Source organism: Parasteatoda tepidariorum, chromosome 10, assembly GCF_043381705.1.
Source record: "Parasteatoda tepidariorum isolate YZ-2023 chromosome 10, CAS_Ptep_4.0, whole genome shotgun sequence".
NCBI classification, from domain to species: domain Eukaryota; kingdom Metazoa; phylum Arthropoda; class Arachnida; order Araneae; family Theridiidae; genus Parasteatoda; species Parasteatoda tepidariorum.
Window position 1 is genome coordinate 69,016,845 of NC_092213.1, and position 22,449 is coordinate 69,039,293.

Here is a 22,449-nt window from a genome sequence, read left to right on the forward strand (position 1 = left end):
CTGGTACGGGAAAAGAGAAAATACTGGTAGAAGAACTATTTCAATATTAGATAATATTCGGGAGGAGTTAATCTATTCTCAACAATAACAATTCACTGTAAGGAAATTTATCACGGCGAAGAAGCAATTCAATAAAAAAAATTGCATCCGTTAAAAACAATTGATAGTTATGGATTTCTATTATTCCCGAAAAAAAAAATGAAATTTATTGTTACCAGTTTTTACTCCGGTGTGCTGCCAAGATGAGACAATCTAGCGTGACCCACCCAGAGATGGCAACTTGCTCCGGACAGCAAATAAATATTTTCGAGTGGTAGTTTATTAATCTGTGATTCTTGGTTTAATAAATTCAACTTATTAGGTTTTTATACACCACTATTTGTAAATTATTCGAAGGCTTATATAATTCGCCACTTTGCGATAGGTAGTCATGCTACGCCGTTTAAAATGTAAGCGAATTCTGTGAAATGTTTGCAAATTTTAATTTGTAGTTGTTCACCGCTTTATAAATTATTCTGACGCGTCCGGAGCAGTTGGCATCTCTGCCCACCGGTGGGTCACCCCAGCGAGAACGTGTTAATTTTATTGCCGGCATTCTACCTCTCGGCATATAAATTCGAACGGTTTGGGGTAAAGAATGAAACATGAGAATTATTACATATTTTCTCTAATTATTGTATATAATGCCGAAATATTCTATAGAACGATAAATGCTATCTATGCAAAGTATGAAAATATATTAATGATAAGGCTATTAAATAAATGACGTGGATTCCTAAAAAATAAAAAAATTTCTGGAAAAAATAATGAGATTCCTATTTTAAAAAAATTATTCAAAGTACGTAAAAAGAAGTACGTTGTACAAAACAAAATTCATGCTTTTCTAATTGGACCATTTTTGAGCAAGCATAAAAAACGTATAAAATATGGTATTATTTTCATTGAATATAGTTAAATTACATTCATTAACCCTTTCGCGCCGACTGTCACAAATACGTGACAGCATGAAACTGTATCAATCAGGATAAAAAGATAAAACTCGTAATCAAAGTAATTCTTTAGCAGTTTATTTGTGGGCGGAGTTCTAATTGTTTGATTTATTTAATTCACCATTACTTTGTTCAAAATAAAACTATTTAGTTATACTTTGAACTAACATTGATTATATATATGATTAGACTAACAATAATTAAAGAAAAAGCAAAGTAAGTCTGCCAAATTAGCAACGACTACATTTAAGTTACCGCTTTTTATTTAATTGCAACTTGATTCTGATTTTGTACAAATGCTTTTCTGAGTCACCCGTCCCCAAGGGGTTAAGACACAAAGAAAGTATTGGGCTTTAAAAATATTATATTTAACCCTTGTGAAGGCCTTGGTAAGTATACTTACCACCACGTTTTACCACTTTTAATTTAGGTTTCCATTTTTCAATAACTTCAGCTTTCTTGAAGTGAGTTTGAATAAAATTGGTAACCATTTGTCACTTTTAAAAAACGTATAAAAGTTATAAAATACATAATTACTTTTGAAGTTTGTAGCATTTAAGGAATTTATTTTATAAATAAAGAAAAATAAAAGTCAGTAAGTTCCTAATAGGTCATGTTAAATATATTTACCACCAAAAAAATGGCATTTTTATAAACTAAATGAGTTTTTTTTTAATATCAATTACTGTTCTTAAAGCAATTTCAATTCCAAAACTACTTTAATTTACCTTTACTAGAAATAAACGGCCCATTAAAGGGTTGAGAATTTAAAGGGCGCTTATAAGTGGCTAAATCAATGGACAAACCATATTGTTGAACATGTCTCATAACAAATCTCATTTTCTTATGAGATTTGTTAACTTTATTTACAAACTATTTATTTAAAATTCATCATAAAAACACGTGATTAGTCTCAAATGAAATATTTATAAATTTTCAAAAAGTGAAATTTGTCAATTACAGTTTCAATTCAAGAAACTAGCATAGTTGAAAAAAAAATTCGACCGAAAGTATTTACTCCAATTGAATTAGTCGAATTTTAAATGTGTATTCACAACGCTTGACAATAGCAGAAAAATAAAATTAGTGAAAAATATGCGTCACAAGTGACAATAAGAATAATATTTATTAAAATGATGCGTTTATGCAACATTGGCGGGAAATAGATTGAAGAAAAAAGAAATCAATCTACTTGTTGCAACATGGTAGACATACATTAAAAGTAAATTAAATGTTTTTGAGCTACCACTTTTAAAGCTGCATATTAGTTTTGATATATCTGAAACTATTATTTAAATTTATTAATCAGGTCTGCGGAAAATGCTTTTGAAGTATACACTGGCAGTAAAAAAATGCTGGTGAATGCTGTGAACAATATAAGTTTTGTGTCAGTTTAGTTCTTTCTATGTATATTTTTCTGGCCGTGAAGTATCTAGATTCTTAAATTTTTTTGTAAGTTTGATTAAAAATAAATTTGAAGACCTTGAAATTCTTATTCCAGAAGCTCACTGTAAGCCACGTACAGTTAGCATACCTGCCAACTCTTCCGGAAGATTTTAATTTCATATTTAAAGTGGTAGTAAATATATACTATTTTTTCTTTTATGAACTTAATTTTTAAATGATTTTGATCACCACTATTCTTACAAAAATTAAACACATATATTAATATGCGTTACTAGCATGGTTGTCAACTTAAGTTTTTTCAAATGCAACGTATTTGTTTGCTTAAAATTGAAGTTTTAATTTCATTTTAATTCACTGAGAAAAATGATAATGGAAGGGATTAAAAGTTGGCAGGTATGAGTTAGTCATATTGCAGAGATGCCAACTGCTCCGGACACGCCAAAATAATTAAAGACGGTAAGTAACTACAAGTAAATTTTTCAAATATTTGAATATTGTTGTTGCTTTTGAAATGGAACTACATTAATTTTTTTTGGCACCTACACAATTGTGTTTATCCCCAGTAGAAAACTTGTTGTACCTGATAAGATAAGATTTCCTAAGGTGGAAATATTTTACATGATGTGATTAAAAAATTCTGATTAAACTTGGGGAGAACTTGAAGAAAGATCTAAAAGATGATAAAAAAAAAGAGGTGGGGGGGGGGATTAGTTCCGAGATCCTATCGCCTTGTGGAAGGTCATGGAAATTTCTCAAGAAATCATACGGTCTTGGAGGTCAATTTTCCTACGCATCCGAAAAGGGTTTAGCTTTTGAAATGGTATACATGGGTGAAAGCCCTTATATAGCAAGACGGAAAAGAGAAAAACCTGGTACGTAAAACATTTCATTCAAGCATTTTTTTCGAAAAAAATGAAATGTCTGTAACTATCAAGATTTCTTTTATAATTCTGGCATATATATAAAACTGCTTCTTTTCCAAGATAAAGTAGATATTGTTGAAAAATTTAAAAAAAAGAATAAGTAAACTCCTCCCCAAAACTAGCTATAACTGAAATGGTTTTACTACCAGCCTTTCCTCTTTTCCGTCTCGCTTTCACCCCTGATGGTATAGCATTGATTGATTGATTGATATGAGTGGAATCTCGGTGTTAAGCGCGAAGCGCTTCTAACCGATTCATCTATACTGTTTTGGCATTTAGTCCAGAGGTCATATACAGTTCATAGTTCTAAGTTAGGATCAGATAATAAGTCCATGATGAGGTGAGGCATGAGTTGATTCAGTAGTACTTCAGTTGTATGGGGAATTCCCCTGGGATGGTATAGCATGACAAATACTAGAAATATAAGCCTACGAATTATTCAGAAATAGTGGTGGATAAAAATCTACTAAATTGAATTTATTAAACCAAGAATCACAATTGATTGGCTACCACTTTAAAATATATATTTGCTGTCCGGAGCAAGTTGGCATCTCTGATATTGCATCTATCATTAATAAGTAATAAACTCAGAAAATAAAACAGGTTTCTTAATCACTTGGAAATTTTTTTAATGTGAAAAATGTATTTACCAGAGATGCCAACTGCTCCGGACAAGGCAGAATAATTAAAAAAACGGTAAATAACTGCAAAATAAATTTTGCAAATATTAGACTATTTTTGCTTGTTTTTTAAAAGGTATAGCATTACATAAGTACTATAAAGTGGTGAATTATATAAGCCTACGAATTATTTAGAAATAGTGGTGGATAAAAATCTACTAAATTTAATTTATTAAAGCAAGAATCACAATTAATAAACTACCAGTTGAAAATTTTTATTCGCTGTCCGGAGCAAGATGGCATCTCTGATTTACTAACTAATTGTAGGTATAAACAGAACACTTAGATTCGAATGCAAATTATTTAAGTTTTTAATTCTTAGGGTAAGTTAAAACCAAGAAATTGCCAGCTTCTTCATATAAAAGTTATTATTAGTTTTTAATTTTTCCCAAATGTGAATAAACCCTGCAAGTTTTCGTGTTTCAGCACCTTTTTTTTAGTTTTTATATATTACAAAAGGTTTATTTTCATAAATAATGCGTTATTGTCAAGAAAAACATGTCTTTTGTAAAAATAGATGGGTAATAATGCGTCTTACCAGAACCTTGATCTGAAAATCCACTGACAGACAACAATCAAATCAAAAGTAATTTGCATTTAATGCACTTTTTTTCTACTGTTTACATCTTCTAACGTAATAGAGTAATTTAAAAATTAATATGTAAAAGTATGATGAGCTTACTCTAAAGTTCAATTTGGAATGTTCAGAAATTGCATGAAATTTTTTTTTTTTTTTTTGCAATTTAAAGCTCGATTTAGTAAATAACGTTCTTACACTAAAAGTAAAATCCCTAAAGTTCAGTTTGGAATGTTCAAATATCGTATTCAAATTTTCCAATCTTCGTTTAATAATTTTTAGCAATTTAAAGTTCAATTTGGTAAATAATGTCCTTAAAGTTAAATTAGGAATATTTGGAAATTGTGTTAAAATTTTCTAATCATATAATAATTTTAAGCAACAACTAAATTTGAATTGTTTATTTAACGTTCTTACCCTTAAAGTTAAATTCCTTCAGTTTAATTTCGAATATTTTGACATTCTGTTCAAATTTTCTAATAGTTTAATAACTTTTAATAGTAAAGTTCAACTTTTAATATAAAGTAACTAATATAACTTTTAATTACAAAATAACAAAACATATAATAACAAAACATTTAATAACAAAATAACTTTTAATATAAAGTTCAATTTTGTATGTAACGTCCTTAACCTTAAAATCAAATTAGGAATATTTAGAAATTGTGTTAACATTTTCTAATCATATAATAATTTTGAGCAACAACTAAACTTGAATTGTTTAATTAACGTTCTTACCTTAAAGTTAAATTCCTTCAGTTTAATTTCGAATATTTTAAAATTGTGTTCAAATTTTATAATAATTTAATAACTTTTAATAGCACATAAAGTTCAATTTTGTAAGTAACGTCCTTAACCTAGAGTTAAATTCGGAATATATCAAGTATTTCAAGTTCAATTTGGCAAGTAAAATTCTTACCCTTAAGTTATTGCTTTAAAGTTGAATTTGGCATATTTATAAATTATGTTCAAATTTTCTATTCATTTAATAACTTTTAACAGCCTTGAAAACTTACTTGTGGGTTATTCCAAGCAATCACCCCCACCACACATAGCTTACAGAGAGTACAGATTGTTGCAAAACTTTTCCAAGAGAGTTTAGATAAGGAGACCTTGAAAATCCACAGACAGGCAACCGTCTAATTATTATTAACTTTTTTTTCTTGCCTTTTAACTTCTTTTCTTAGAGGAAAAGTAAATTGTTGGGTTATGAAGAATTGTCGTTAAGAAAGTCTCATTCATTCCATTTTCAACTTAATGTTCACAGCATCACCAAAGCATTTTTTTCTTCTCACCTATCTTAGAACTTCTGGCTTATGACGTCAGGTAGGTATAAATTTAGCTTCGCCTCTTTAAGATGTTCTCTTGTCTTGTAGAACCGTACTTCAAGGCACCAGCTGGATTTTTTTCTTCTCTTTACCGCTGCCACTTGAACAGTATCCAAATTTAAAAACGTGCAATGTACCACAGATAATCCTCTTTTTTAACGAAGTGCTCCAAAGCACATGGCCTTCGATAAAATATGAAGATCGTCTGGTTGCTCCTTTTCTGCACATTAGCAAAACACGTGGAATTTTTAAACACAGTTTGTGCATGGTGTGTTGTATCTGAAGCTACCAGATCATGATTGTATCCGTCAGCGGTTGCTCTACATTATTTAAAGGAAATAAGCAAACGCTTTATAGGCTATTTTTAAGAGTTTGACTATTTCCTCGATCTAATGTTCGTTTCTTAATTTTTTTTAACTGTAAATAAATGAAAGTCTCCACACGGTTTTTTATAGGTAGTCTGATCAGACCACTTTGAATGCAAACCAGTTAACGAAGAGTTATTACAGAGATGCCAACTTGCTCCCGACAGCAAATATATATTTTAAAGTAGTAGTTTATCAATTGAGATTCTTGGTTTAATAAATTCAATTTAGATTTTTATCCACCACTATTTCTAACTAATTCGTAGGCTTATTTAATTCACTACTTTATAGAACTTTTGTCATGCTATACCTTTTAAAAGCTAGCATAAATAGTCACGTATTTGCAAAAGTTACTTTGCAGTTATTTACCGTTTTTTTTTTAATAGAATTTTTGTCATGCAATCAGAGATGCCAACTGCTCCGGACACGCCAACATAATTAAAAAAAAACGGTAAATAACTTCAAAATAAATTTTGCAAATATTTGACTATTTTTTCTTGTTTTTTAAAAGGTACAGCATGACTTAGGAACACAAAAGCGGTGAATTATATAAGCTTACAAATTATTTTAAAATAGTGGTGGATTAAAATCTACTAAATTGAATTTATTAAACCAAGAATCACAACTAATTAACTACCACTTTGAAATACATATTTGCTGTCCGGAGCAAGTTGGCATCTCTGTGCAATAACTTTTAAAAGCTAGCAAAAATAGTCAAATAGTTGCAAAAGTTACTTTGCAGTTATTTATTGTTTTCCAAAACGTAGCCAATGCAGTATTTAATTAGTTATTTAATATTTAATATAAAATCTAGTTAAAAAAAGAAAGTGGTAGCATATAAATGTCAGAAAATTTTTTTAGTTTATGAATATGATTGTTTTGTCCTATTTACTTGTCTACCACTACAGATTCAATTCTCAAATATATATGATAAATTTCTCTCACGCATTTTTTTAATGATTTCACAAGTAAACGGCTTNAGTTTTGTTTAAATAAAAGTAAAGTAAAGTAAGTAATTTTTTTAATGGAATTTGGGTTCATGCGCACAACTGTGTCACTTTTTAAATAGTCTGTGCAGACTACTTAAAAGACACCGTGTGGAGGCTTTCTGATGTAGAAGGTGATGAAATGTCATCAACTAAGTTGAACAGTTTTAACATCGATATACATTTGCCGTAATTTACAAATGTATTTTGTAAGATGATAATAAATAAAAATAAGTTGTTTCCTTAATTCTTCCCCGGTTGAGGCCAACATTATGTATTACAAAATATTTTAAAACTGCACAATGTTCTTGTGCAGAAATTATCCTATTGCGTTACAGATTTTAAAAACAGAATAAATTCTTATCAGAATGAGGGCACAAAAAACTAGAAAGAAAGTTCCTGTGAGGCTCGTGAATTTTAAAAAGCGGTAACAAAAATAAAACTAATTTCGATGTTTTAGTTTCTGTGTTATCAAAACGAAAAATTGTTTTCCAAAGATACAAAGATGTCAGCTGCTCCGGACACGCGAAAACATTTTAAAAAACGGTAAATAACTACATAGTGAATTTTGCAAATATTTGACCATTTTTGCTTCGTTTTTAAAAGATATAGCATGACATAAGTACTAAAAATGATGAATTATGTAAGCCTGCGAATTATCTAGAAATAGTGGTAGATAAAAATCTACTAAATTGAATTTATTAAACCAAGAATCACAATTGATAAACTACCACTTTAAAATATATATTTGCTGTCCGGAGCAAGTTGGCATCTCTGAAGATATATGCATAAAAATTACAGCTTCTCAACTACTTAATAATAAAGTGGTATATTAAAATAAGAAATATCGTCTAGCATTAACCTAAATTTATTACCACCACTAAAACTTTTCAAGGACCCCCTGAACCCTGTGAAAACTAGTCTATTTTCCAACTGAGCCATAAATTTACATTAGTTTTAAAAAACTCCGTTTTTTTAAAAAATTTATAAGCATACTGTAATAGATCTAGTTTGATTGATTATTTTATAGATTATAAAAATTTTTTTAGACTACTACCCATCAAATGCTGCAGTTTTTCAATAGATAAAATGAAAGATTTTCCCTCTTTTAGCAAAATGTCATACATATAAATTTGATTCTTCGCTTTGTAAATCTTGATTTAAAATTGTGACAACGTCTACTTAAAATTTATGGATAGGCAGTTATTGTAAATCAAAAGAATAAAAAGTGTACTATTGTGAAAAAAATGGTGATAAATGTATGGTTAAGTTTATAGTTTCTCGTTTTAGTTACAGCTTACATTTTAATAATCATACCATGATAATGTCAACTAAAATTGTAGTTTTTTATGATAAATATGTTTTGCTTTTATTTCACCTGACTAAAATCATTTGTTACTAAACGATTCAAAATTATAAAATTTGTTTCACCGTTTTTTTTCCCTTCAAATTTTAAATAGTAAATGAAATAGGGTTTCATAGGGGAATAAGGATTCATGCAGGGCAATATTGCCTTATAACAATGACCGACATAGAATATTAGGGCTGACAACTAACACGCGTTTTGAAAAATATTGTATAGAATAAAAGACAATATAAAATAATAACAATATGTAGACAATTAAAAACTAAAGTTTTCAGAATTGTTGGTAATTTTGCCAACGTTTTGAAAGTCTCATTACGAGAAAGCTGCAGCTAAGTGGCGCTTCATTTGAACTTTTCAAATCATTAACATGAAGTGGTCTGCAAAAATAACTTAAATTCATATTTACAAAGAAAAAGGATCAAACATTAGAACACGAACTTCAGTTACCCCTAGAAGGAACTTTTCTATAAAAGCGTAAAAATTGGTATCCCCGGAATATGACTCCCTACTGTCATATACATTTTTGAAATACAAGTTGTTTTCCAGGCGCAAAATTTTTTTTGCTATATACAGCTTTAACATGTTGAATGCCTCGCTAATTTTACATAGCTTGCCCGTCTGGCCAAACGGTGTATAACTACAAACTAAGCTTGCATATATTAGACAGATTTTACTAGTTTTTAAAAGGTTTAGCATGACATGTGTGAAAAAAGGGGTAAATGATATAAACCTACGAATTGTTTAGAAATAGTGGTGGATAAAAATCTACTAAATTGAATTTATTAAACGAAGAATCACTACTAAATTGAATATATTAAATCAAGTATCACAATTACTAAACTACCACTTGTAAATATTTATTCGCAGTCCGGAGCAAGTTGGCATCTCTGTGTATATAAATAAAAATATTTTTGTGTGTTTTATATTGCATTAATTTCTTCAAACAATTTTAATAACGATAATAATATTAAAAATTAAAAAATTTTCTCGAGAATTAAAAACTTACTCGAAAAATTAAAAATTTACTCGATTTACGTGAGCTACGAACATACTCAGTGCCGGTCACCGGTGACCACCTTGGCATTCAACTCGTTCCTCGTTAAACCCCAGGCAAACTAACTAAACTTTTTTTTTTGAAACAGTAACGCTGCTATAATCAATTCAAATATTTAAAAAGAAAAAAAAACTTTAAGTGGTTGTGAAAATTTATCCTCTTCTGTGACCGCAGTGCCTTATTGAAAAAAATAATTTAAAAAAAAAGACATTTTTGTCTATTTTTGGATGAAATGGTATATTTTGACAACCAGGCATAGCAACAATTTAAGTGTTTATATATAGAACTACTACAACATCTTCAAATGCCCAATTAAATTTTTATGACCGTGAATCTGACGCAAGTATTATTTTAAAAATAAAAAGTATGCTGAAACTTTAATGTTTTGTCGGCTTAAAACATATATTTGCTGCTAGTAAAGTGAGCATTTACTGAAAACTTTAGAGTAATAAACTGGCAACACGAAAATTATTAAAATTTAGACAAAAGTAAGCAGATTGGAAACTTCCTATATTTAACTTTTTAAATATGAAATATACGTTTCTTGTTATTTAGTTTGTGTATAAAATAACATTTAAATTAAAAGGACAAGAAAATGGAAACCTCAATGAAAACAGTGCAGTAGAGTTAATCATATTTCTACGAATCTTTTTTTTAAAAAAAAATTCGTTTATTTTTGAGATTCATTGTCAATGTCTTAAAAGAAAACTTTAACATACTAATTTAGTTTACCTAAATATATAAATAGACGATAGTGTGGATAAATAAAATATCTCTGCTATTTATCTCTTAAATTCTCTGTAAATTTTGGCAGATTGTCAAACTTGTGTTTCATTTGTAATTGTATGAACACATGATTGTTATAAGTAAATTTTAAAAAAATCAAACAAAAATAAATGTTTAACTCTGATTTTAGGTTGTTTGCATTCGTCGTTTTTAATAATAGGAGAGATTATATTATGAATGAATATTATATTACGAATAAATATGTTTATTACATTGTTTAATAATATCTGTTCATGAGTTTTCTTTTTTTTAAAAAAATAAATAAATAAAAAATAAACGAATTACAATAACTAAGTAAAAAGAAAAGAAGCTTGTTAAAACTTTGCAGAGCTCGTTAAAACTCACTAACACTTTAAAACTTCACAGCATTATTATTAGGTCTTACACATTGGTTTAAAATGTTTAGATGACGCGGAGGTCTGTTCATTGTAAATTGAATTAATTATATCAAAAATCAAATAGAAAAGCACATTGTCATTTAAATTATAAAAGTATAATCTCTCTTCTAAGCAGGAAAAGTTGACATCTCACGCACGTTTTATTTTAAAAATAAAGAATAACATACGATTGCTGCGAGTAATGCATCCATAGAATTCTTTAGAGTAATGACTGATGGCAACACGAAAATTCATTAATCACTAAACATTAATTTTTTTAAAAAAATTTTAAGATTGTGTACTCAAGACTCCATTTTTAAAATAATTAGTTTTTTTTTTAATTCTGATTACTTTTTTAAAAACACAATTGATTAAATAATTAATTTTAGAACGTTTTCACACTAGTTCCTTGACACGAGGCTAGTGGAGAGAAAAACAACTTAAAAAAAAAATAGAATAATAATTTTTAAATATAAGTTTTCTGCCTTACTAGGATGAATAACATCCATCTCAGAAGTTATTTTCCTTACATTCAGAAAGGGAGTTAGTACATAAATTTTAATTGACAAACAAGCAACAATTGATTAAATAGTTAATTTTAGGACGTTTTCATACTAATTCCTTGACACGAGGCTAGTGGAGAGAAAAACAATTTTTAAAAAAATAGAATAATAAAGATACAGATTATGCAACATTTGAGGTTAAGATAGATGTTCAAAATTTATAAATAAATATAAGTTTTGAACCTTACAAGGATGAATAACATCCATCTCAGAAGTTATTTTCCTTACATTCAGAAAGGGAGTTAGTACATAAATTTTAATTGACAAACAAGCAACACAATTGATTAAATAGTTAATTTTAGGACGTTTTCATACTAATTCCTTGACACGAGGCAAGTGGAGAGAAAAACAATTTTTTAAAAAATAGAATAATAAACATACAGATTATGCAACATTTGAAGTTAAGATAGATGTTCAAAATTTATAAATAAATATAAGTTTTCTACCTTACTAGGATGAATAACATCCATCTCAGAAGTTATTTTCCTTACATTGACAAATGGAGTTAGCACGCGAATTTTAATTGAGTGTTTCAATCAATTTCTATAAATTCATGTATGTTCATTCTCATCAAACTTTGCATAGCTTTATAATTTATGAACTTGAGCCTTTAAGAATCTTCATTCATTGAACATTTTTCAAAGCTGATATGGTAATTTTTTTAAATAAGGCTTATCATATTTAATAATGAACAACTTGAAACAGGCCTTGATAATAGCGCTGAAAACATGCTTTTTTATTTGAATGCGTTTATTAATTTATGCATATTTATTATTATCAAATGGGGTACATTTTTTTGGAACAAAAATGGATGAATGACTGTTGGATGCATGCAAGTAACGTCAAACGTGGTTCAGCCAATCAGGTTCGACGCACACACGTGACGTTGCTTTCAGGCATGTAATAAAATTTAATCCGAAAATTGATTCAACGTGATTATAAACCTGTAACGTTAACACGTCATGTTCAACCACGTGATTAATTAGATTCATATGATTAGTACCAAGTACCCAATTGTTCCATAGTGATTTTTCATACCAAAGACAAAACAAAAATATATTTTCTATCACAAGAAGCACATTTTTGAAACCTTTAACAAATGTGTCACAAAATTTCGTATAATTTGTTTAGCATACTTTTCTTCCGAGTTACCACACATTCCCAGCATCAACTCTATTTCCATTCAATCCAACTCCCCAGCCAGCAAATTCAATTCCATTTTTAATATTGATCTTCTGAATCAAAATATTAGTTATAGTGCAGTCACTGCCTTCTTACTTTCTGATGTCTGCCTCTCCAATTACTACAAAAATAGCAATTAATTCTACGTCTCACCCATCTTATGTGATCTCAAATTACCCTCAATTACCTCAATCGGGGAGTAATCCTTCATTAAAGCTGCTGACGGCCGCTGGGGAGAAGGGTCCCCATGATAGATACCACGACTAATTTCACTACTTCAAGTTTGTATAATCTTAACTCCCGCATCTTCATGTTCTCTACACACCTCCTTTCCCCTATTCATCAGGACACCACGCATGCTGCCCGCCTTTTGTTTATATTCCTTGTATATATATTCTTATTTTATCGGACTCTGTTATTTTATTATCATTAACCCTTTTATAGCTCGCTTTGTAAAAATTTTAAACTTTTTCGATTCTCGTTTTAATTGTTATTCCTGCATTATCTTCGACTTCTAATATGTATATAGCTCATTGATTGTTTTTTTTTTCTTCTTTTATGTACAAGGATTTTTCTCATTAATTGTTTCTGTGTCTCATTATTACCCTTAGCCCTATGGATGCTCATACTTACTACTTTCGTGGTGCGGTCAATTGACCTCAACGATCATGCTTGTGACCGCTCCTTCTCCTTTTTTTTCTGTCACTTAATTTCTTTTCACCTATCGTCACTTCAATCACCTATCGTCACCAAATTCTGACGAATCGGTTTATTGCTGCTTTCGGCGGCAGACACCGAGCTATTGTAATCTTCGTGAATAACTGTTTAGAAGACATGGCAAAAAGGTAAATAATTATTTCACTACCGCTGGGAAAAACCTTTTTTGAAGCGAGCAAAAGTTGGCAGGTATGGAAATGGTTTAATACACATCCACACAAAGTGGTTTAAATATAAAAAGCATCTATATGACTAAGTTGTCACGGGCGACTATAAATACAAAAAGTGGTAACTAAAAAAAAAAATTTAATTTTATTAAAAGATATAAAAATTAGAAACTTCTTATAACATTAGTACAGCATAATAACAGTATTTAAAATAGTAACTTTCAATATAATATTACGGGTGAATGTTTTTGCTTTAAATATAAATAATCTGAAATGTAAGTCATAATGGTTGTTATGGTAGAATAATTAAAAATATAATAAATTAATAAAAATGAATTGAGTTTCTACCACTTATTGCATTTGTAGTCGCCTATGGCATAACTAATGGAAAGCAACTTAAATTTTAATCAAAATCATCAATGCAGAAAACTGGTAGTAAATAGTTGTTTAAACCATTGTGAATACTTCTTTCTATTTTTACCACATTAGATTTAAAAACGCATAATGCTTTGACTTCAGCTAAAAATATAAATATTATATTAGCTGGTAACGAAAAGTATCTTCTGCTTAATAAATTCTAGATAGTTCTAAGTACTGAATAAATCCTAGATAGATAATAGTAGAACAAATCCTAAAAAGGGATTTGTTCTAACAAATATTAGGATTTGTTCTAACATTTATCAAAGAATTAAGTGTTAGAACAAATCCTAATAAAGGATTTGTTCTAACACTTAATTTCTTTTGGGAAAAAGTAACTGTTCCCTCCCCCCAAAGTTATGATTGGCAAAAAGCAGCTAACTTTTTTCTTCCCCAAAGTAGAAATAGGCACAATTAGGATAACTCCGTAATTTGTGCCTTTTTTAGAAACATGTGCCTTTTTTAGAAACATTTCAAGTAAAAAAAAAAACCTAAGGGGCAAAAATAGTGAATCAGGAGCAAATTACCGATTTTTCNGCTTAGTTTTTTTTTTTTTTTTTAGGGGCTTTTTCACCATTAAATATCAAACATTCGAAGTATCATATGAAATACAACTTAATTGCATTTATTCCTAGGTGATTTTTTAAAAGATCCTTATTCTACAAGTTTCACAATTTAATTGGATACCAATCGATTAAAACTTTTGCTGAAAGCAGAGCAGTTGGCATTCCTGTAGCGCTAACAAACTTTGTGCACTGCTGCTGAATAATACCAAGACAAAACTAATTGCCATCTACATATTGTAAATTAGAAATCAGTGAGGCTATCTTCATGATTATCTTCTTTATTTCACATTTAAAAGAGTCATTAGTCCATGCTAATCTCGGCTGTTATTCTTTTACTCTTTTGCAAAATTCTTTTGTGAATGGTTAGAAACAAAAACAAGAAGTAAAGTAGGTAGTTTCAGAGAAAATTCCATAATTGCATTTTGTGTTTGCAGCAGCATTCGTGACAAAAAAATATTCCAATTCTGAGGTTCGGTTAATGGACTCGCCAGGATCAACACGGAAGCTCATGTTTCCGTTTGTAATTGGCTTATCAAAATAATCTTTTGTTGCCCAAAGATTCTTTAAGAATTATTAAAAAAAATACTAAACGCGCATTCATAACTCAGAGATGCCAACTTGCTCCGGACAGCAAATTAATATTTTAAAGGGGTAGTTTATCAATTGTGATTCTTGGTTTAATAAATTCAATTTAGTAGATTTTAATCCACCACTATTTCTAAAAAATTCGTAGGCTTATATAATTCACAACTTCAGAATTTTAAGTCATGTCAGACCTTTTAAAAACCAATAAAAATTGTCAAATAATTGCAAAATTTACATTAACTAAGGAAAAAAATTAGTTTCAGCGTTATTTTTTGGATATATATTTCTAAATATACATTATCTTATTCTATTTTATAACCGTCATTGAACAAATGACCCAATTTTGAGTTTTTGACCAATTCAATAGCCTTGTAATTTTGAAATCAATCTGGAAAACAAGGGAATTCCTGGATCAAGCATTGGGAGAAATTTACCTTTGTAGAGGTGATGAAACTAACCCAAAATTGAGTTGCACGGAAAGAAAAACTTCGAAAATCTTCCCCGGTTAGCCTGACGGCAAGGGTACTCTAACCCATAATCCATCTACCATTTAACCTATCGCGCTGACTGTCACAAATATGTGACAGCATAAAACCGTATCAATCAGGGTAAAACTATAAAACTGGTAATCAAAATATTTCTTTAGCAGTTTATTTGTGGGCGGAGTTATAATTGTTTGTAATTGGTTTGTTCATTGTTCAAAATAAAACTATTTAGTTATACTTTGATTCATTTAATTCACCATTACTTACAAACTAAGGTAAACAACGTTAAAGAGCACAAAAATATTTATAAAATGCAGACAGCTGTTTCGGCTGCTCAAAGGGCAACCTTCATCAGTGCAACAGAAAAATATAAAATATTTTTCTGTTGCACTGATGAAGGTTGCCCTTTTATATTTATTTTTATTTTGAATGCTTTTTATTTTCCAAAAATATTTTAGAAAACTGACAATCCATTGTCGCAGATTTGTCATTCGGTAGAGTTTTAAGCCCTTCGCAATTTTTAAAAAACAAAACAAAACTAAAAATCTGAATAAATAAAAAAAAAAATATCAGACATTATAAGGTTCGAAAATCAAGCTTTCCATAAATAAAGAGTGATTATAACTATAACACAATTACCTTAAAAAAATATCCTTAATTAAAAATAAAAAAAAGTCTAAAAGTACATCCATATAAAAATTACCTCAAAACAAATATCTGTTTTCCTTTTCACCGCTTAAAAAAATGACCTTTTTTCTTTATTAATATGAAGCTAGGAAAAAATACAAAAAAAAAAAATTCCTATTTTTCATTCCGTGGAGTTTTCCGAAAACAAATTCTTAAAAAAGAAATCACCCACTTTACGAGATTAATCTCTTCTACTAGCCAATTATATAAGGAGGAAAAAGTTCATGAAAAGGAAAATATTCATTTGAATTGTATAATAATTTATGTTTGTGGTTGCTTTTTATATATAAAAAAAAGAAAAAAAATTAAATAGTGTGTACTATTTAAATATTACATGTTAATTAAAAAATATAAAATATATTTCATGAACATCAAATATAAATTTGTATCTTTCAGAATTTGGAATGGTTAACATTTAATGCTTCAATACTTTCAACGATTAATCTTTTCTAAAAATAAAAATATTTGTATGAATTAGATAGTAATTTATCATGATTGATTGTTTTTATTTACATGAAATATTATGGTGAAGGTAGGAATTATTTAAATATTATATATTGATTAAGAAATAAAATAAAATGCAATTTATAAACTACAAATGAAATTTTATATTTACACATTTTAAACATTTGGAATAATTAACTGTTAACGCTTTAGCACATTTAAAGTATCTTATTTTTATGAAAAAGCTACACAGAATTAGCTAACATGAAATGTGATGACATTAGCTGATTAACATTAGATAACATTTAATTATTGTGAAAAAATCTCCGACTTATGGCCAGAGGATTTGGAAGGCTTATTGGGGAAAAGGAGCGAGTGTGGACAGTTTTTATAAGTTTGCAAAAAAAAGAAAAAAAAATACTGATTCTTTTTTTGAACGTGTCTAGCATTTTTTCAATTAAAGTTTCAGCATTTATCTTCAGTCTGAATGATTACTTGGATTATTTTTACAGTTTATAAGAATAATTTTTTAGTAATTTGTCTATACTATAGCCTCATGCCATGGTGACTCGTCTTGTGTCATGGGTTTTATATGAGTCCTATGTCATGAGTTCCTAATTGGACTAATGACAATTTTTAAAAAATTAAGAATTTACTTTTCGATTATAAAAGCTTTGATTTTGTTAAATTTGCAAATTAACAATTAAGAAATATGTTAACTAACTAAAAAAAAATGGAGCTAAGCAGCAAAGTTTTGTCAATCTGCCAAAATTTACAGAAATATTCCATTTGTCTAAATTTGCTCCAGTGTCAACATTATTTATTCCCACTCTATATTTAAAACCTTAAAGAGGTATCACCAATTAATTTTGAAATGTTGTTAAAGTCAAGTACATTATTGAAAGATTAATTTAATTTTAATTTCACTAATTCTGAGGAAAAACTTCACAGAAGGAATAAGTTGACAGTTATGAGAATTCTGAAAAAATCATTAAAAATGATTGGAATCTTTGTAATGAATTCTTAAAAGTGAGTATTCTTGAAAGAAAGAAAAAAGACTCTAAAAATCTTAAAAATGTCAGTAATATTTGAATTTTTGTGTGTAAATAAAACCCAATCAATAAAACTAAAGTAAGACTAAATTACTTTCACACACTTCAGCAATATGTCACAACATTAAACATTTATTATGTATCTAATCTACATAAACAAGATGATGTTGAAGAGAAGTTATGAGTTTTTAAGTTTATTTAAAAAGGTATTTTGTTCTTTTAGATTAAAGATTCTAAACGTGTTGTTGCATTTTTAGTTTATTACAATAAAATATGCGATTTTAATTTTTTATAATACGTTTTAAATTTTCCATACTTTTCAAAGCAGAAAAAATCTCAATTGATGTTAACGTAATTATATTTACCAACCCAGAAATCCTGGTTTCCTACTGCGAAATAACAATTAATGTGATCTTAATTTGTACCTAAAAAGTACTACCAGTACTTAAAAACTTCAATGCATTTGTTCGATTAGTTCTTACATTTATTTTAACTGCTGAAAAAGTCATGGTGGTTCGAATCATAAGAAATCAAAATTATTAAATCTAAAAAATAATAGAGAAGCATAAATTTAGTTACCTGTTTAAATATACTAGAAAACACTTCACTTAAAAATCCACTTATAATAGAATTCCATATAATTGTGACAATATATTAAAAATAAATATAAGTTTTGAGTTAAAGGTTGTATTTTTTTTTTATCTGGCAAGTAGTTTTTAAGTAATTAAATCATACTAAACACTACTTTTTGCAAAAAAATTTAATATAGAATTGCAAATGTTATCGTAATTAATATAAAGTAAGACTTTTAGTGTATATTTATGAAGCTGTGAATATTAAAATTGAAGTGGTTGATATAAAACATGTAAAGGAAATGGTGCATTAGTAACAATTACAAGTACTTATTTATTAACAAGTTCTTAAAGAATCTCAGGGCTCTACTTGGCTGTTAATATAACCTAATAGTTATATTAGGTCTATTGGACAATACTGTCTACGAAAGTACACGCCTCCTATTACAGTAATCCACAAGGTTTTTTTTTTTATGAAAGAACGTGGTAGCGTTTATATACTTTAACTCAACGGTATTATTTTAGTTTAAATAGACACACCAAATATGCCGCAAAAAAACATGTACAGAGCGCAAAGAAAAAAAAATCGCCCTAAATAACTTTTGATTTAATGATCGGATCTTTATGTTCTTGAACTCAACTTAATGGTTCAAGGGGGTGACTTCAAGTATGTATTGAAGCAAGCAATATATTTTAAGTTACGAAATCAGACACAAAAACGTACTTTCTCTGAATAAGCGTACCTTTTTTTTATGATGTATTCGGATTTCTAATTCCCAAAATAGAGGGGGTAGCCGCAATTTGGAAAATATGGTCCTAAAAGTTTGGTTAGAAGAAGGGTCCATAGTTTAGCCTCCTTTACGTTAATTTTTGCGAATTTCGTTACATCTAGAGAACTTTTTAGACGAATCAAAAAAATTTTTACACACTATAATCAATCACACACAATTACAATCCATTTATCCAAAAGTAATTCCATGCAAAAAATATTTTAATATTTGGCGTAATATAATATAATATAAATATTTGTTATTATTTTACTTAATAATAATGGAAACAATTTTCGATTGTAAGGTATACTATTTTTGACATAATTTTAAAGTGTGTAAATTTACATGCCAAAATATAAAATTTGAGCAAAACCGGTAGAACAAATCCTGAGAAATCGAATTTAAAAAAAAAATCATATATTCGTTTCGATTCGATCCTTAGATCAAAAGTTATTCAGAGAGGTCCTTTTTATTTTTTCCTTTTTTATTTATCTGGTTGAACTAAGCGAGATATTTAATTTATACATATAAAACCAAAGAGCGTACCACTTTTTTTAAAGACATTTTTTGCATGTTTATATAAAGAAGCGTAATTGATTGAGAACATGGTGTTTCGGTAGCTTTTAATATTTAAGTTAAAGCTTAAGATATCAAACAGCAATTCAGATGCCTATTAGGGCAAATATTTAAACAGATATATTTCATTTAAAAATCAGTATGCAGAGTTAGTTTAAAATGTATTAAATGATAGGTTTTCGTCTTCTTCTTTTGTTACCACTTTCAGAGACTTCAAGTGTAAAAAGTGGTTGAAACTCAATTCATTTTTAATTATATCTTTATTTATTCAATCATAACTACCACTAAGTTACATTTCCAATTATTCATATATATTCTTCATATTCATTCCTTACATTGGTTTTCAACAGAAAATTTAAAACAGTATGCTATAACTTTTTGTATGAAATTTCCAATTTTATTAGTTAGCACTTTATGCATTTTTAGCCGCCCGTGGCATTCCAGCATTTTTTAAAATTTTGAACGCTCGTATTAACTCTAGATTAAGAATATTTTATGTTTCAAAATAGAGTAAATCTCTACCTGTGCTGTGTAAACACATCACCGTTATGATGACAAAAAACTTAATAAATTTTAATATGACTAAAATACTGTAATTTTAATGCCGTGGGAAATATATAGAGGAAAGCTTTAGATAGTTTTTTCATAATAATTGCTGTTATTAACTATTGAAATAAATTAAGCATTGTTAACAAATACAAATATGTTTTGATATCAACTACTTTATGTAGAAAATATTGGTAAAGAATTACAAATGTAATCACAATTTCTTCAATGGACAAATTTAATTAAATATTTATGTAACTATGAATTTTGAAATTTAGTAGATTAATTATAATTGGAAGTATCCACCAATTTACATGCTTTCACAGACTATGCATACTTTTCATTTTTAAAGCAGAATAAATATCTACCCTTATTGCGTTATTATATCACACTTCTGAAAAAAATCAATACATTTTAATGTGTCTAAAATATTGTCGTTTTGTAGAGAAAAACATGCACGTGAGCTTTAAACAGGGTTTTCAATTTTCGGAAAAAAATAAATCAGTGTTATTAAAAAGAATTTGCTTCACTTTTATTCCAAATAAGAGAAAAATAACTATAAATTACTACCACTATTTAATAATAGTATAGACTTATATATTAACTTGCAAAAGCTCGCAAAAATATATAGGTGTTTATATTATTATTTAAAAAAAAGTGGTAGTTAAAGAAAGTTGATAAAATTAAAATATGCGACTGATTGCATTTTGTTTTTTTCTGAAAATTATCAGCACGGCTTTTAAGCAGTTTTTTTAATGTTTTTATTTAACGGAGTGGAAAGGATTACGAAAAGCATGCTTTCTGATCTACTTACAGGTTAGATTCTGTTGCGGAGAGCTTCGTAACCAAACTTGGGTTGAAAAAGCCGGAAAGAACGTGGTACCCAATTCTCAACATACCTTCCAAAGCTCCCCCTTGCGGTTTGTTTTTTGAATTGTTTGTTTTAAAATATCCTCGTTGCGCTATATCGTTTTCTTGGAAACTTCACCCTCCAAATGAAGTGCTCGGAGCCAGCCGACGTAGTCGAAGTGTGAATTCTCGACTTAAATTGGCTTCACACTACGCATGTGCGCACAGATAGCAGGACATTTACACAGTCGGAGAGATTCTACATCTTTTAACACGTCTGCTGTTTAATGACTGTGAGTGTTGTTAACTGTCTATATCGCCACCCACTGCGAAGTATTCTGTATATTTAACTTGGGAGGATACTTATTCCCAGGTCTCGGTTGAGTTGTCATGGTTACCAGGCCAGCAGACGATCGGGAAAAACGGGAAAATACGATGGGACTACTATCGCCGTCTAGCGACAAATGGGAAAAGGGAAGGATCTATTTGTATTCTTTAGGGAAAACAAGACCGGGCGAGGATAGCGTGATCATTTTGAACTAGAAGGGTGTAAACAGTGGATTTGTCCAATATAAGTGGGACGTTATCATTAGAAGGAAAATGACCGCTCGTCTTCGACTTAGATTGGTGATAATAGAAAGAATTTCGAATCTCATAAAGGATTATATTGGAGATTTAAAAAAAAAAATTCTTAGTGCATATAAAGAGAAATTGGAATTAAGTGAGCAGCTAATTTTCGGAAAAGACAAAATACTGATAGTAAGATCATTTCATTATTTCCCCCCGAGAAGTAAACTATTCGTAGCTACCGTTGTTTATTAAGTATAGCATACATACCAAGGTTTGAATTTTGTGCAAAACATATTCATCAGTGGTAGAGAACTAAAGCTGAAATTTTTATAACAAATAATATTTTTACAATCCTTTTTAAAAAAAAAAAAAAAACTTTTAGACGGCTGAGTTATAAATGCATTCGTACAAAAAGAGGATTGAAAAAAAATAAATAAATAAAATGTGATAGCTTAAATAATAATAAGGATAATGTGACAGACTTATTTCTGCTTTCACTTTAATTCTAAGATATCTAATCAATGATAGTATATACTGTTATTTAGAACTAATGATTTTTAGTTTGAGCACTAAACAGTGATGAACTAAATTACTCAGAATAATTATACCCCGCCCAAAAATATATTCATAAAGAAACAGTTCAGATACTAGTCAATAGTTATCAACCTGAGAATACATTTATAATTTGCTTGTTGTGTAGTGGCTGAGTAAAACCAAATTAGAATACCTTTTAATTATAATATAAATTATTTTATTTGTTGTTGTAGTGGTAAATAAAATTCTCTTAAAACCGAATTATTAAAAATTTATTGTTACTATCATTACAAAAAAAAAATATACTATAATAATCTGAAAATAAGGAA

At 28.7% G+C, this 22,449-nt stretch overlaps 2 protein-coding genes across 4 annotated transcripts in view; both read right to left on the reverse strand.

The window, feature by feature from the left end:
- LOC107448680 (junctophilin) overlaps positions 1-21,478 on the reverse strand; it is a 101,277-nt gene extending 79,799 nt beyond the window's left edge. For 2 of the 3 annotated variants that reach the window (XM_043044709.2, XM_071186062.1), the window contains exon 1: positions 20,982-21,478. The gene's annotated coding sequence lies outside the window, so the exon portion shown is untranslated. Of the gene's footprint in view, positions 1-5,592; positions 6,206-20,981 lie in introns of those variants that run through there. The other variant, XM_043044710.2, reaches the window with a different exon arrangement.
- Positions 1-22,449, reverse strand: part of LOC107448691 (uncharacterized) — a 189,668-nt gene that overhangs the window by 132,507 nt on the left and 34,712 nt on the right. The window lies entirely within an intron of this gene.